This window comes from Chiloscyllium punctatum, chromosome 20 (assembly GCF_047496795.1).
Source record: "Chiloscyllium punctatum isolate Juve2018m chromosome 20, sChiPun1.3, whole genome shotgun sequence".
Taxonomy (NCBI): domain Eukaryota; kingdom Metazoa; phylum Chordata; class Chondrichthyes; order Orectolobiformes; family Hemiscylliidae; genus Chiloscyllium; species Chiloscyllium punctatum.
Genome location: NC_092758.1, coordinates 3,762,655 through 3,778,220, shown reverse-complemented (window position 1 = coordinate 3,778,220; position 15,566 = coordinate 3,762,655). Strand labels below are relative to the sequence as shown.

Genomic DNA, 15,566 nt, shown 5'->3' with positions numbered 1-15,566 from the left:
TCCAATGGCCTATTCCAGTTCCTATTCCTGATGGTTTTATGGTTTTATGGTCTTGTTCCTGCAAATTCATATGTTTTCCAGGTCAGGATCAGGTAAAGACTCATTCTTTGAAAGAGTATTCAGCCATCAACAATTTAGTCAAATATAAAAGAAGGTGCGTCACATTTTAATTTGACATTCATTTATTTGCAGAATACCCAACACTACATCTTGGATACTCACCTTCCAAATTCAGTTACTGTCTCAGTCTCAGGTCTCTAAAGAACTCTGCTTATCTCACAACCACTTCCTGTCAGCAATCCTTATCCCCTGAAATCTGGAAACTGGACTTTAAATCAGTAATAATCTGTTGGTCACATACGTCAGGATCAACGGCTACCCATACTCACAGTAATCTGCTTACTGGATTTACTGTAATCTTACACAATTGTACCACTGGATTGACCAGATACTAAACACTTCTTACCAGCTAAGTATTTCTTTGCAATTAAATGGAGATGAAGTAATTCCCTCCGGGATCTTATTTTATGTCCTCTCCTGCACTCTCTATTCCTTTTGACTTCAGGCATTGCACTATTCAGTTGCCAACTCGCGAGGGATGGAGAGTCTGGGGTCTCCAGTGATGAAAGATTATGATCTGGGAGAGGACTGCAATTAAGAATGGCATGGTGGCTCAGTGGTTAGCACTGCTGCCTCACAGCGCTAGGGACGCAGGTTTGATTCCATCCTTGGCTGACTGTCTTTATGGAGTTTACATATTCTGCCCATGTCTGCGTGGGTTTCCTCCCACAGTCCAAAGATGTGCAGGTTAGGTGGATTGATGTGTATTGAGTCGGAAGAGAGAGGAGAGGTCTTGAACAAGTACTTCTCTTCAGTATTTACGAACGAGAGGGACCGTATTGTTGAAGAGGAGAGTGTGAAACGGACTGATAAGCTAGAAGAGATACCTGTTAGGAAGGAAGATGTGTTGGACATTTTGAACAACTTGAGGATAGACAAGTCCCCCGGGCCTGACGGGATATATCCTAGGATTATGTGGGAAGCAAGAGAGGAAATTGCAGTACCGTTGGCAATGATCTTCTCGTCTTCACTGGCAACTGGGGTGGTACCAGGGGACTGGAGAGTAGCGAATGTTGTGCCCCTGTTCAAAAAAGGGAATAGGGATAACCCTGGGAATTACAGGCCAGTTAGTCTTACTTTTATGGTAGGCAAAGTAATGGAAAGGGTACTGAGGGATAGGATTTACGAGTATCTGGAAAGACACTGCTTGATTAGGGACAGCCAGCACGGATTTGTGAAGGGTAGGTCTTGCCTTACAAGTCTTATTGAATTCTTCGAGGAGGTGACCAAGCATGTGGATGAGGGTAGAGCAGTGGATGTAGTGTACATGGATTTTAGTAAGGCATTTGATAAGGTTCCCCATGGTAGGCTTATGCGGAAAGTCAGGAGGCATGGGATAGAGGGAAATTTGGCCAATTGGATAGAAAACTGGCTAACCGGTCGAAGTCAGAGAGTGGTGGTAGATGGTAAATATTCAGCATGGAGTCCAGTTACAAGTGGAGTTCCGCAGGGATCAGTTCTGGGTCCTCTGCTGTTTGTAATTTTTATTAATGACTTAGAGGAGGGAGTCGAAGGGTGGGTCAGTAAATTTGCAGATGATACAAAGATAGGTGGAGTTGTGGACAGTGAGGAGGACTGTTGTCGGCTGCAGAGGGACTTAGATATGATGCAGAGCTGGGCTGAGGAGTGGCAGATGGAATTCAACCCTGCCAAGTGTGAGGTTGTCCATTTTGGAAGAACAAATAAGAATGCGGAATACAGGGTTAATGGTAGGGTTCTTGGTCAGGTGGAGGAACAGAGGGATCTTGGGGTCTATGTACATAGATCTTTGAAGGTTGCCACTCAGGTGGATAGAGTTTGTAAGAAGGCCTATGGAGTATTATCGTTCATTAGCAGAGGGATTGAATTCAAGAGTCGTGAGGTGATGTTGCAGCTGTACAGGACTTTGGTTAGGCCACAGTTGGAGTACTGTGTGCAGTTCTGGTCGCCTCACTTTAGGAAAGATGTGGAAGCTTTGGAGAGGGTGCAGAGAAGATTTACCAGGATGTTGCCTGGAATGGAGAGTAGGTCGTACGAGGATAGGTTGAGAGTTCTCGGCCTTTTCTCGTTGGAACGGCGAAGGATGAGGGGTGACTTGATAGAGGTTTATAAGATGATCAGAGGAATAGATAGAGTAGACAGTCAGAAACTTTTTCCCCGGGTACAACAGAGTGTTACAAGGGGACATAAATTTAAGGTGAAGGGTGGAAGGTATAGGGGAGATGTCAGGGGTGGGTTCTTTACCCAGAGAGTGGTGGGGGCATGGAATGCGCTGCCCGAGGGAGTGGTAGAGTCAGATTCATTGGCGACCTTTAAGCGGCATTTGGATAGGTACATGGATGGGTGCTTAATCTAGGATAGAAGTTCGGCACAACATCGTGGGCCGAAGGGCCTGTTCTGTGCTGTATTGTTCTATGTTCTATGTTCTATGTTCTATGTTCTAAAGTGTCCATAGTTTCTAAGTGCATTAGCCATGGGGAATGTAGGATTACAGGGATAGGGGTGGGGTTGGGTGGGAAGATGTTTGGAAACACAAATCAAGCTAGAGGAACAATATCTCATGTTCAGACGAGGCACTTCACAGCCTTTACAGACTTAATATTGAGTTCAACACATCCAAATTGTCAACATTCCTTCCCTTTCTTTTCGCTGGTTATCATGTCCTCTCTGCCCCATTCCAATTATACTGTTCTTTCCAGTCCAGCCAGAGAAACACCATGGTTCTGCCATTCTCACATTGCCATCACTTAATGTAATCTACTAATATCTTTTCTCCACCAGTGCCCTAAACCCACTGCCACCACCCCTCCCGAAGTCTAGCAATAAATGCTGTCCCCTCCACACTTCATTTCAGCTCTGATGAAGAGTCATCTATCATTGCGTCAGAGTATTATGGTAATAGAAGCAGGAGAAGGCCACTTGGCCCATTGAACATGATCCACCATTCATTAAGATCATGGCTGATCTATCCACCATCTCAGCTCCTCCTACCTTCATTATCCCCATACCCTTTAATTCTCCTACCATGCAAAAACCCATCTCACTATGTCCTGAATATATTGAATGAAGCAGCCTCTACTCCTTCCTTGGGCAGAGAATTCCATAGATTCACTACTCTCTGGGAAAAGCAGTTCCTCCTCATCTCTGTCTTAATTCTGCTCCCCCTGATCATGAGGCCATGTCACCTAGTTCCAGTCTCACCCATCAGTGGAAACAACTTGCCTGCCTCTACCTTATCTATCCCTTTCATAATGTTATATATTTCTATAAGATTCCTTCTAGACTTGAAACGTTAGCTCGCTCTGTCTCCACAGACGCTGCCTGACCTGCTGTGATCTCCAGCATTTGTTGTTGTCAGTACAGATTCCAGCATCTGCAGTAATTTGTTCCTACACGTTACAGTTCATTATGGATTTTTACTTTGATGAAGAAAATATTTTGCCAAGTAGCACAGACTAATGATTGGCAAGAGCCTGGGAGACTTTAAGCTCTTGGCTCCTTTTTACCTTAATATCCATTCGCCATAGGTCTTTAATACAAGCCTCATGTTCTGGCATCCATATCAAGTCCCCCAACACAAACTCAACTGAGAAAATTCAGGTGATTTTAAATTGATTGTGGAGGCAATTGAAACTCATGACACAACAAGAGGGATGGAAGGGTATGTATGAAATGGGCTGCAATGTGGAGGATTGGTTGGAACCACCTACACTGAGAAATCTCCACAGTCCCTTTAGTGAAAGAGCAAATGATAACTCATTAGCATAAGATATTGCTTTTGGATGTTGGTAGTCAGGTTCCTAGGCAGACTGCCAAAGATTTAGCAAAATTACAATTCCATAAATGTACACAGCTACCCGTCCTACCCAGTCACAAACAGCATTCTCCGAAAGAAAATGCGACTTTATATTTCATCTGCGTTGCTCCAGACCATTTATGCGTAACTACCCAATTAAAATGGATGAATAATTCCCTTCTACAGGCTATGGGAACAATGTGTGATTCATATGAAGGTTACCAGTAGTCAAATCATCTTATAGTACCACAGGCAAGTTGTTCTATTTGCAATGGGCTATGTGTAGGTTAAGCATTTACAGCTGTACAATTAAAAAAACTAAAGAGTTGATGGTTACAATGTCTGTCACTGATGCTGAAAGTGATGTGAAGGTTCATGCGAAAAGTTGAATTAGTGCAGACGTGCCTCAGCGGTAACATCGGGAGAAAGTGATATCTGTAGATGCTGGACGTCAGAGTCAAGAGTGTGTTGCTGGAAAAGCACAGCAGATCGGGCAGCATCCGAGGAGCAGAAGAATTCCTGATGAAGGGCTCTGGCCTGAAACGTCAATTCTCCTGCTCCTCAGATGCTGTCTGATCTGCTGTGCTTTTCCAGTAACACACTCACGACCCAGCGGTAACACCGTCTCCTCCAGGTCTGAATATAGCCAGTTCGAGCTCTACCCTAGAGATGTTTGGTGCACATTCTGGGGGATATTCCACAGCATCAATGAGGGACAGACTGTCACTAGAAATTTTGTCTTTCTGATGGGCTATTAAACACGCTGCAGTTGGTTAGCTCAGTTGCCTGGCTAGTTCCTGAGAGATGCCAACACCACAGGTTCAATTCTTGCACTGACTAAGATTACCATGAAGGACCCACCATCTTGCATGCGTTGTGGTGACCCTCAGGTTAAACCATCACTGGTTGTCTCTCCAATCAGAGAGCAGCCCAATGGTCCAGTAAAACTATGGTGTCTTTACCTTTACCTGAAATGTCTTCTCTCCTTCCATTCCACTTAAAAAGATTCCAATGAAATATGTGCAGATGAACAGAAAATGAGAAGCATTGGTGTAGAGGTAATGTAACGGAACTGGTAATCAATCTGGAACTTAGGGGTGTTGCTGACATAGTGGTAATTTTACTAGACTAGTATCCCTGAGTGCCAGGCTAATGTTCTGAAACTGGGCGCTCGAATCTCACCATGGAAGATGGTGAAATTGGAATTCAATAAAATCTGGAATAATGAGCTGGCCTAATGGAAACCATTGCCAATTGCTGTTAAAATCCATCTGGTTCACTAATATCCTTTAGGGAAGGAAATGTGCCACCCATACCTGGTCTGACTCTTCACTGCGCCTGATAGGCAATAGATGAGCTGTTAATAAATATCCATTGTACTGAGTAAGTTCATACACGTGTGATTAATGACCAGACAACCTTAGTTATTGGTTGGTGAATAAGTAATGATCAGAAACTTGCAGACAACTTTTGAAATTCTTTACTGGCATCAATGGCAAGGTCAGCATTTACCGCCCAACTAAAAGTGCCCTTTTACAGAGTGCCTTGCTTGACCGATCCAGAGATCAGTTAAAGAGTTAACCACAATGCTGCGGGTCTGGAGTCATATCTGGGCCAGACCGGGTAAGGATGACAGATTTCCTTCCCAGAAGGACATCATGAATCAGATGGGTTTTTATGATCATCAGCAGTAGTTGATATTAGACTAGGTTTTGATATTTTTCACATTTGTTCATGGGACATGAGCATCTCTGGCTGGGCCAGCATTTATTGACCGTCCCTAACAGCCTTTGGGAAGGTGGTGGTGAAGCACTATCACAGTCCATGGTGGGGTAGATACATCACCCACAGTGCCCTGACAGGGAGGGAGGTCCAGGATTTTGACCCGCATGGACAGGGAGAGAGAGAGAGGAGAGACAACTAACATATGAAGAATACAGGAAGCAAGAAACAAACCATAAATAATTGCAATATGAATCTGCCCATATTCACACCCACATAGTAACATGAACAGGCTGCTACATACTCATTACAGTAAACTCCTGCTAGACACTAATCCACAGTTCCCAATGCTAGAACACACAGGAGGGATACAGCAATCACTTACAGTTTTAATCTTAAATCCGGCTCATGAGAGCTGAGATGCAACAGTTGAATCATTCAGCGTAGGAGATAATTCAATCCGTCGTACCAGTCTTATTGCAACATTTACTCCCTCCCTCTTTTCCCAGAACCATTTCTGTTCTATACAATATCCACCTGTCTTAAAATCTGCAATAAAGTAAAGAACTAAAAATGCATGAGATCTGAAATCTAGAAAGTGTTGGCAAAGCTGCAGGTGGCACGGTGGCTCAGTGGTTAGCACTGCTGCCTGACAGCGCTAGGGACCTGGGTTAGATTCCAGCCTCAGGTGACTGTCTAAGTGAAGTTTGCACATTTTTCCTGTGTCTGCATGGGTTTCCTCTGGCAGTTGTGTTTCCAGTTTCTGCGCACAGTCCAAAGATGTGTAAGTTAGGTGGATTAGCCATGGGAAATTGCCCATAGTGTTCAGTGTAGTGGGTTGGGGTGGGGGAGTCTGGTTGGGATGGCCTTCAGAGAGACAGTGCCGAGTCAATGGGCCAAATGGCCTGCTTCCACATCATAGAATTCTATGCCTCTGACAGAACGCAGTTGGGCTACCAGCATATTTGATGAAAAAGCAGTGTTAATGATTCAAGTCCAGTGCCCCTTGTTCAGTTCTAAGGAAGAACACAATGTCTTTCACATTGGTTTTGCTTATATTAGTGTCCAGGAGATTAATCTCCTATTCCTGGAGACTTCTGGAGGGTTGGCCTGGTTAAAGTACAGGAGAGTGACTAATGTAAATGAAGCAGCATCAGAAAAAGGTGTGGGGGTAGCAAAAGGCTGAGGTGAGGTGGAGGGTAAGATAGTAGTGGGATGCATTGACCAAATGATGAAACTCAAGTGAGCAAAGGGTGAGCAAATTACAGAACAGAAGGTGACCATTTGGCCTATCATGTGTTTAGACACAGTAAGAAAACTATCCCATGTAGTCCACCTTCCAGCTCTTAGTCTGTAACAACATGGATTGCATCATCTTGATAAATAGCTAACATTTACTTTCTTCTTTGATGCAAAGATGGTTCATTCTGCCACATTAACAGGCAGTGAGTTCCAACATTCTTTGTTAATCAGTGCACATTGATAACCATTGAGTCTCCTACGCAAGTTAGAAAGCACAGATATTCCAGCAATATGGCCCTTGGGATCTGTTCTACAGTGCATGGATTATATGATACATTACCCACTGTTAATTATCTACTGTTCTGGATCAATAATCTTGAAGTTTATGTATTCAGGGCCTTACAATTAGGTTTCATGGAGAAGTAGCGTTTTGGCACTTTAAAGGCTATCACTGCAGTTTTAAGTTACACACATTTACATAAAAGTGAATGGTTTCTCTTCTCACAAAACAAACACATTAGTTCATTTGCAATAAAGTGCGAGTGCTTACATTTTGCTAATTATTGAGCTAAAAAGCCTTCTCCGACATTTTCTTCCTGACAGCATTATACCCATTAAAAAGGCAGACCCATCACAAAAACGGAACAGTCAGATCATCCATCAACCGGTTTCTCTTACAGTCCCGATTGCAATATTAAGCTTTATGGTCTACACACGCCTGCTGTCTTACTAAATCCAAGGTTTGGTTTGTTGACTGAAGGAGAAGACTGAAAGGTCAGAGTCTGCCTTTCCAATATATGCCAGAGTCAGAACATTGTGATGACTGTACAAAATTCCAGGATTTGTTTTCCCTGAAACACTTCTGCCTTCTTGTGAACAGGAACTTTTTTCATGAGTGTAATAATACCCTTAACATGATAATGCTTTTTGGAATTGAATCAATACCCAAAATACGAGGGTGAACAAAGTGGTCCTCGAATGCAGCCAAAACACCCAGGAATGTACATCATGATCCATTTGATAAAGTCACTTCTCCCTCAAACCACTATCACTCGAACAATTAGAATCTGTGAGCAGCAGCTCCTCAATCACAGGCTCATTCTCTCTCGTGCTTGCTATTGATAGGCTCACAGTGAATCTATCAGCAGCAAACATAGGAGGAAAGCATGTGATTGGAAGATTAATGAGAAACTGAAATGGCACTGAGCCAAGTCTGCAGAGACTGGGACTGAAGAAAGTCAGGCTGCAACTAAACTAATGCAGCAACCAGAATGACCTGACAGCAAATAAAAGAACTATACAATCCCTACAGTGTGGAAGCAGGCCATTTGACCCATCAAGTTCGCAATGACCCTCTGAAGAGCATCCAACCCAAACCCAATCCCCTACTCCTTAACCCTACATTTCCCATGGCTAACCCACACAGCCTGTACATCCCTGAACACTACGGGCAATTTCCCATGGCCAGTCCACCTAATCTTCACGTCTTTGGACTGTGGGAGGAAACCGGAGTACCCAGAGGTAACCCATGGCATCACAGGGAGAATGCAAACTCCACACAGACAGTTGCATGAGGGTGGAATCTAACCCAGGTCCCTGGCGCTGTGAGGCAGTAGTGCTAACCACTGAGCCACTGTGCTGCCCCACTAATAGCATAGAAGATAACATAATTCACAAAACATGATATTTTTTGACTAAGACATGTCACTTGGGATAAGAATGTTGGTTTGATCGCTGAAGTGGACCATGCTATCTTTTCCATCCACCTGAGCACCACTGCAGACACCTTGGCTAATGTCTCTAACTTTGTTTTGTTTTTGTCGTAAAACAATCTCATTGATTGAATAAAACCATTTGTCACATTCACTTTTCTTTGCTTATGTAACGCCTTATGACAGACATTTCAGTCAAAGCCCTTAGATCAACAAACATTGAAATTCATAATCCCATTTCAATCAAGAACTACTTATAGCTGTCAATAAAACTGAGAAATGGTACACATCCTACTGTGATAAATGGTGGCTGTGCCATCGAGTTATGCCGCATTAATCGGGTAATTGATGCCCCTCAGGCTTATATCAACAGTCAGAGTGAAGTAACAAGTGATAACTCACTTTAACACTTCAGACAGTTTTCTTTACAAAAACCTAAAGGGCAAGACTTTTAAAAGCCTTTCAACTGCTTTCACAGTTCTCTAAGACATGTCCTTTTGACAATTATTCCAACAGGTTTGTTGTTATTTCCAATGAGCTTCATAGTCAATGGGCTTATGCACAAATTATTCACTTTGAACAATTTAAAATGCATCTTATCTCTCTAAAAGAATATTTTAACCTTCCAGTTGACACCTAATCTCTGACTAGGGTGTCCAAGAGGGTACCTTATCCCTTGGCTAACAAAATGACAGTGAGGCGCAAGGGCGGACTGCAGATGTTGGAGATCAGTCGAGAGTGTGGTGCTGGAAAAGCACAGCAGTTCAGGATGCAACCAAGGAGCAACCAACCATTGCACCGTGCCCCCCCCGTATGGGGGTGAAACCTCTGATTTTTACACATTTCTGCACTCTCACTGGGCTTGATGAAGAGCTTTTGCCCGAAATGTTGATTTCCCTGCTCCTCAGATGCTGTGCTTTTCCAGCACCACTCTAATCTTGACCCTGATCTCCAGCATCTGCAGTACCCACTTTCACCAGAGGGGCTTTCTGTTGGAGTGAAAATCCAGGCTGTTGTCTCAATGGGTGGTGAAAGGGGATCCAATATCCAGTCAGTTTTGACAAGAAAATGGATGTAAAAGGGAAATGTTGCAGGGTTTGTCAGGAAGACAAAGGCCTTAGCATACATTGGATAGTCCTACACTGTACGATGGGTGAAAAGCCACATTTGTGTCTCACTGTGACTTAATTCTGTGAAAAACCGTCCTGAGCTCCTCCCATTACTCACTGGCAACATGGCACTGATTTACTTGTATATATTTCATTTTCAAAAGTGCTCAATTTAGAATCAGTACAAATCACCAGATTTATTAATGGAAATCTGTTCAGTGACTGTTGCTTTTAATCAAAGATGCTGAGTTCTTCATGATTCTTGACTTGCTGAGTTATGGTAGCTGTCATTCCTTGACACTGGTTCTCACTGGTGGACTCAGCAAGCTGCTGTTCTCTGACATTTATTTCCATAAAGTATTTAGTAACAACTGCGCTAATGAAAGGGGCTGTAGCTCATGAAAAGCCAAGAGAGACTCAAACCTATTGGGCCATGAAATTCATCAGGAGGATTCCAGGAAGCACTGCTGGGGTCACTGAGCAGGGGACGGGAGGAGAAGGAGATAGAGAGCTATGCAACTCACAGCAGAGCTGTCAAACTGACTGGTTTTAATTAATTGCTCTCTCTGTCTGTGTTTCCAGAGCCTGTGTGAGCTTGTCTGTGTTGCCTCTGTCCTTAATCATACCTGGTTAACCATGTTTGGTACGAGAGTGTCAGAGAGAGACATGCCCTACCCTGGAAATGTTACTGCGCTGAGTGAAAGTCAGAATAAAGTGGGAATGAAAATCACCTCACCCCCCATGAAACACACGAAAAATACTTTCCTATCTAACCATAATCTATCAAATTTAGCACTGCTGAGGAAAATAGAAGGACCATTCAACCCCTCAAGCATATTCGCTCATTTGAATAGATCAGAGCTAATCCACATCTATCTCCAGCATGCTGCCAATCATTCCCTACCCAATAAAGGCAGCCAGATCTTGGTTTTCAAAGATACTTTTGTATCAGGAAATGTTTCCCACTTTGAAGGTTACAGCCTGTAACTGTGCCTGAACTGATGGGCAGAAACAGGTTCCTTTGGCTCAACAAGTCCACACACCCCTCTCTTACCAATGCACCTAACACTGGACAATTTAGCATGGCCAATTCACCTGACCTGTACATCTTTGGAGTGTGGGAGAAAAACTCATGCAGACAGTCGCCTGAGGTTGGAATCAAACCTGGGACCCAGACACTGTGAGACACTAGTGCTAACCACTGACTCACCGTGCCGCCCAACAGTACCAGATTGATACACGGAGAGGACAGAGCAAGCCCCTAATCCATCTCCCTGCTCCAAAAATCAATTTAATACAAACACTTCCACATTCAGGAGATATCAAAGATTAAACTGATAAGAAAAGAATTACACATATTCCAAGCCAAAAGGCCGAGAAACGATAATGTTTCCTCACTTTCAACCCACTCAGCATTTGAGAGCCCTCAGTCAGATGGTGCTGCAAACCTTCTACCTTAGGAAATTTGAGGCCATATCTTGTCTCCAAAAAGAAATCACACACACACAGACAGAGACACACACATATACACACACACATATACACACATATATACACAGACACACACACAGACACACACACAGATACACACATACACACATATACACACAGACACACACACACATACACACACACACACACACACACACAGATACACACATACATACAAAACGCACTAATTTGTAACTTTCTAAGAGGCATTAATACGTGACTCTTTTTACACTATTTTCTATTAGTGTGGACGAATCCCTCATTTAATTTCCTGCTTGCATCTACTCTGTCTCCTATGTCTCTTGCTCTCAATATAGTGTCTCTTCAGCATTCGTCACAGACAGTGAGAATTAAGAATGGGCCCTGGGGAATGTAGCCTCTCCCCCAGCTACCCCAATCAACAATCTGTTGTACTGTCTCTGCTAGCTCAGTCCCCTTTTCCCCATCCATCAGCCCCTCCAGTCCTGAGGGATTTCACACTGTCACCGTCCTCATTAGCTGCATTGTTTGGTTTCATTTCTCGGCCACAGGTTGTAGATTCACATTTGCCGCTAATTTGCCTCCCGGACCTGAATGCAAATCTGTCGGATGGTGACTCTGAACTTTACCCTCTCTTATCCTGCTGCATACAGGTCACAGAATCACACTAATAAAGCAGAACATCCTCACCTCTGGCATTTAGCCCTTTGAGGGGAAAGGTCACAAGGCCTTTTCACATTCAAAGATCAGCAAGAAAGAATTTACATCAATGTCGTATCTTTCATGACTTAAGAGCATTCAAAATGTTTTCCAGCCAATTGGAAATGGTTGATGAAGTGCAGTAAGTGGTGTGCTTATGGAAATCCAACAGCCATTTACTGCACAGTCAGTTCCCATGACCAGATGACTAGGTTAGTCTCTGATAGGGAATACACATTTATAATACAGTCAAAGACCTTTCAGCCCATCAAGTCTGCACCAGTCAGAAACAGCCACTTAACTATTCTAATCCCATTTCTCAGCACTTGGCCCAAACATTGGCATCGTAAATGTACATCTAGAACATGGAACAGTACAGCACAGGAAAGGGCCCTTTGGCCCTCAATGCTGTTCCGAACATGACGCCAAACTAAACTAATCCCTTCTGCTTGCCCTTGGTCTACATCTCTCCATTGCTTGCATGTTCATGTGCCTATCTAAAAGCCCCTTGAAAACCCCTGTCGTATCTGCCTCTGCCTCTGCCTCCACCTCCACCCCTGGCAGACTCCTCCCACTCTCTGTGTAGAAACTTGCCCCTCACATCTCCTTTGGACTCCCCCCCCGCCCCCCACTCACCTGAAATGCATGCCCCCTAGTATTAGACATTTCAACTCTGAGAAAAAAGATCTAAATACTTCTTCAATGTTATGACGGTTTCTGCCTCTACCACCCTTACAGGCAGATTTCCAAATTCCCACCATCTCCGATTGAAAACATATTTTCCTCATACCCAACTTTAACCACCTCCTAAATCTCTACCCCGGTTATTGATCCCTCCATCATTGATTCCTGTTTACCCTGCCTATGCCCTTCATCATTTGACACATCTCAATCAAGTCCTCCCTCAGTCTCCTCTGCTCTAAGGGAAACAATCCCAGTCTGTCCAATCTCTCCCCCTGACTGAAACTCTCCAGCGCAGGCAACATCCTGGGAAATGAAATCATACCACGATCTGAGAAGGAGAACGGCTTCAACTTAATATCTCATCCAAAAGACTCTCCAATCCCAACCAGGACAGCTATCTCAGTATCAAAGAGTGTGGTGTTGGAAAAGTGCAGCCAATCAGGCACTTTCTCCCAGCTATCTCAGTACTCCGTAAAACATTGCATTCATTGAGTTCACATGTTTTGAAATGTTTTCATTCATTGAAGTAGCTATATAAATGTAAAGTATTGTTGATGATTGTAAACAGAAAGCATACATTGAAGGGGTTCTGGCCTTGTGAACTGTGTGCAGTCCTTTGTTTTTCCAATCCATTTCCTTTCTCACTAGCAAAGCCTGGACTGGCTGCTCTGCTGCTCAGTATTTCTACAGGGAATTGTATTCATTGAAGGTCTCCGTAACCCAAACTGGAAGTAATCATGTGAAGGGTCTTTGAAAGAGTAGTGTGGCCCTGGGAGAGCAGTGTGATGCCAAAGCTTCATATATCACTCTCCTGGCATGTCAGCATGCCCAAAGCAAATTGAGTACAGAAAGAGAGAGAGAGAGAGAGATAGAGAGACAGAGAGAGTGCACGTGTGAGTGAGAGAGAAAGAATGAGTGCATGTATGTGTGTGTGTACGATTATGTGTGTATGTGAGAGAGACAGAGTGCACGTATGTGAATGTGTGTGTGTGAATGTGAGTGTGTGTCTGTGCATTTGATGTGTGTGTCTGTGTCTGTGTGTGTGTTTGCATGTGTTTGAGTGTGTGCACTTTTGTGTGTGTGTGTGTGTGTGTGTGTGTGTGCTCGAGTGCGCGTGTGTGTTCGAGTCTGTGTGTGTTCGCGCGAGTGTGTGTGTGAGTGAGTATGCACAAATGGCCCTATCCGTATGTGCCTTGAATGAGCCCAAACTGTGGCACATGGTGTAGATTTAAGTAAGAATGAGGAGCAGAATAAATGTCAGCGTTGTTGTGGATCAGATTTAAACCACAGAATCTAGCAGAGAGCAGACTGGCTGGGAAGGCAGTTATTGGTTAGGTGCCAGATTGAGAGGTACGAGAGAGTGTGTTGGAGAAAAAAGACATTGTCAGGATAAACCAGGAAAAGTTTCTCTTCTTCCTGTTTAAAGGATGGGTTAGTGCTACAACATTTCCAAAACCACTGACAGGGACTCTCCCACTGAGGTTATTCAAACACTCAGACATCCATCCAGCAGCAGCAGGTTGGGATCTGTGACTGTCTTCTGCCTCTGTGCTACATGGAATATACAATGTGTCAACAGGAACAGAATCCACATTCATACCAGGGCATTGCAACAGGCTAGTCACTGAACATTATTCAAACTGTCAATTTAACAAGTGCCTGAATGGGTTACATCTCCAGACTGAGGGGGAACTTTTCGATCTTGGTCCCTCACTCTTTTATAAAACTAAAAAAAAACTGGGGATGCAGAAATCTGCAACAAAAACAGAGAATGTTGGAGAAACTCAGCAGGTCTGACAGCATCTGTGGAGCAAGAAACAGAGTTAACGTTTCGAGTCCGATGACCCATTGTTGGAACATCCTCATTCTTCAGTTGATGCAGCGGGTGAGGAATCAGTAAGGACACCAGTGCTTTGAAAAGTGGAGAGAGGAGGAGGGAGGGGAGAGAGAGAGAGCAGGGAGAGACAGAAATAGACTGGCAAGGGGGAGAGTGGGGATTCTGGGTTATGTAAGGAGTAGAGTGGGGATTGTGAGTGGAGGGAGGTGTTGGAAAGTGAGGAGGGGAGGTTGCAGAGTTAGGGGACAAGGATGGGTGCTGTGGGGGATAATGGATAAGGAGGAATCAAGTGATCAAATAGGGTTTTCACCTTCTGGAATTATTTTCCTTTCTCTTCAGATTGTTATCCAATTCCTTTTTGAAATCTACAACTGGATCAGTACATTCAGGCAGTGCATACCAGACTTCATCCACATTGCTATTGCCTGATTTGCCAATAGTCTTAAATCAGAATACTTTGTTCTTGTTTCTTTTTCTTGCCAATCGAGATCAAACCCTTCATGATTTTCGACACTTCTAAGAAACCTTCCTTTGACCTTCTCTTCCCAGAGAACAGTCCGAACATCTGAAATCGATCCACACAACTGATGTTGCTGATCCCTGATAACTCCATTATGGGAAGAAAATATAACTGGTGATTCCTCCAAACAATAACACCAGTCTTGAAAATCATAATAGATTCCATAACACCATAAGACATAGGAGCAGAATCCGACCATCGAGTCTGGTCCATCATTCAACTCAGGCTGATACATTTCTGAACCCTATTCTCCGACCTTCTGCCCATAACTGTTGATTCCCTTATCAATCAAGAATCTATCTATCTCTGTCTTACATAGACTCAATGACTTGGTCTCCTCTGCCCTCTGCAGCAATGAGTTCCACAGATTCACCCCCTCTGGCTAAAGAAATTCCTCCTCATCTCAATTCGAAAGCATCATCCCTTCACACTGAGGCAGTGCCATCGAGTCCCATTCTCTCCTACTCGTGGAAACATCTTCTCCATGCCTACTCTATCCAGGACTCTCAGTATTCCTTAAGTTTCAATCAGATCCTCCCTCATCCTTCAAACTTCCATCAATTACAGACCCAGAATCCTTATCCACTCCTCATATGTCAAACCCTTTATCCCCAGGATCATTCTTATAAACTTCCTCTGGACCCCTTCCAACACCAGCACATCCTTCCTTAGATAC

General features: G+C 43.7%; 1 protein-coding gene and 1 pseudogene across 4 annotated transcripts in view; both read right to left on the bottom strand.

Annotated features, from left to right (window-relative positions):
- The window catches only part of LOC140491840 (protocadherin-1-like), a 381,682-nt gene that overhangs the window by 240,557 nt on the left and 125,559 nt on the right, over nt 1-15,566 (bottom strand). The window lies entirely within an intron of this gene.
- On the bottom strand, nt 10,898-11,065 carry LOC140492328 (U2 spliceosomal RNA; annotated as a pseudogene).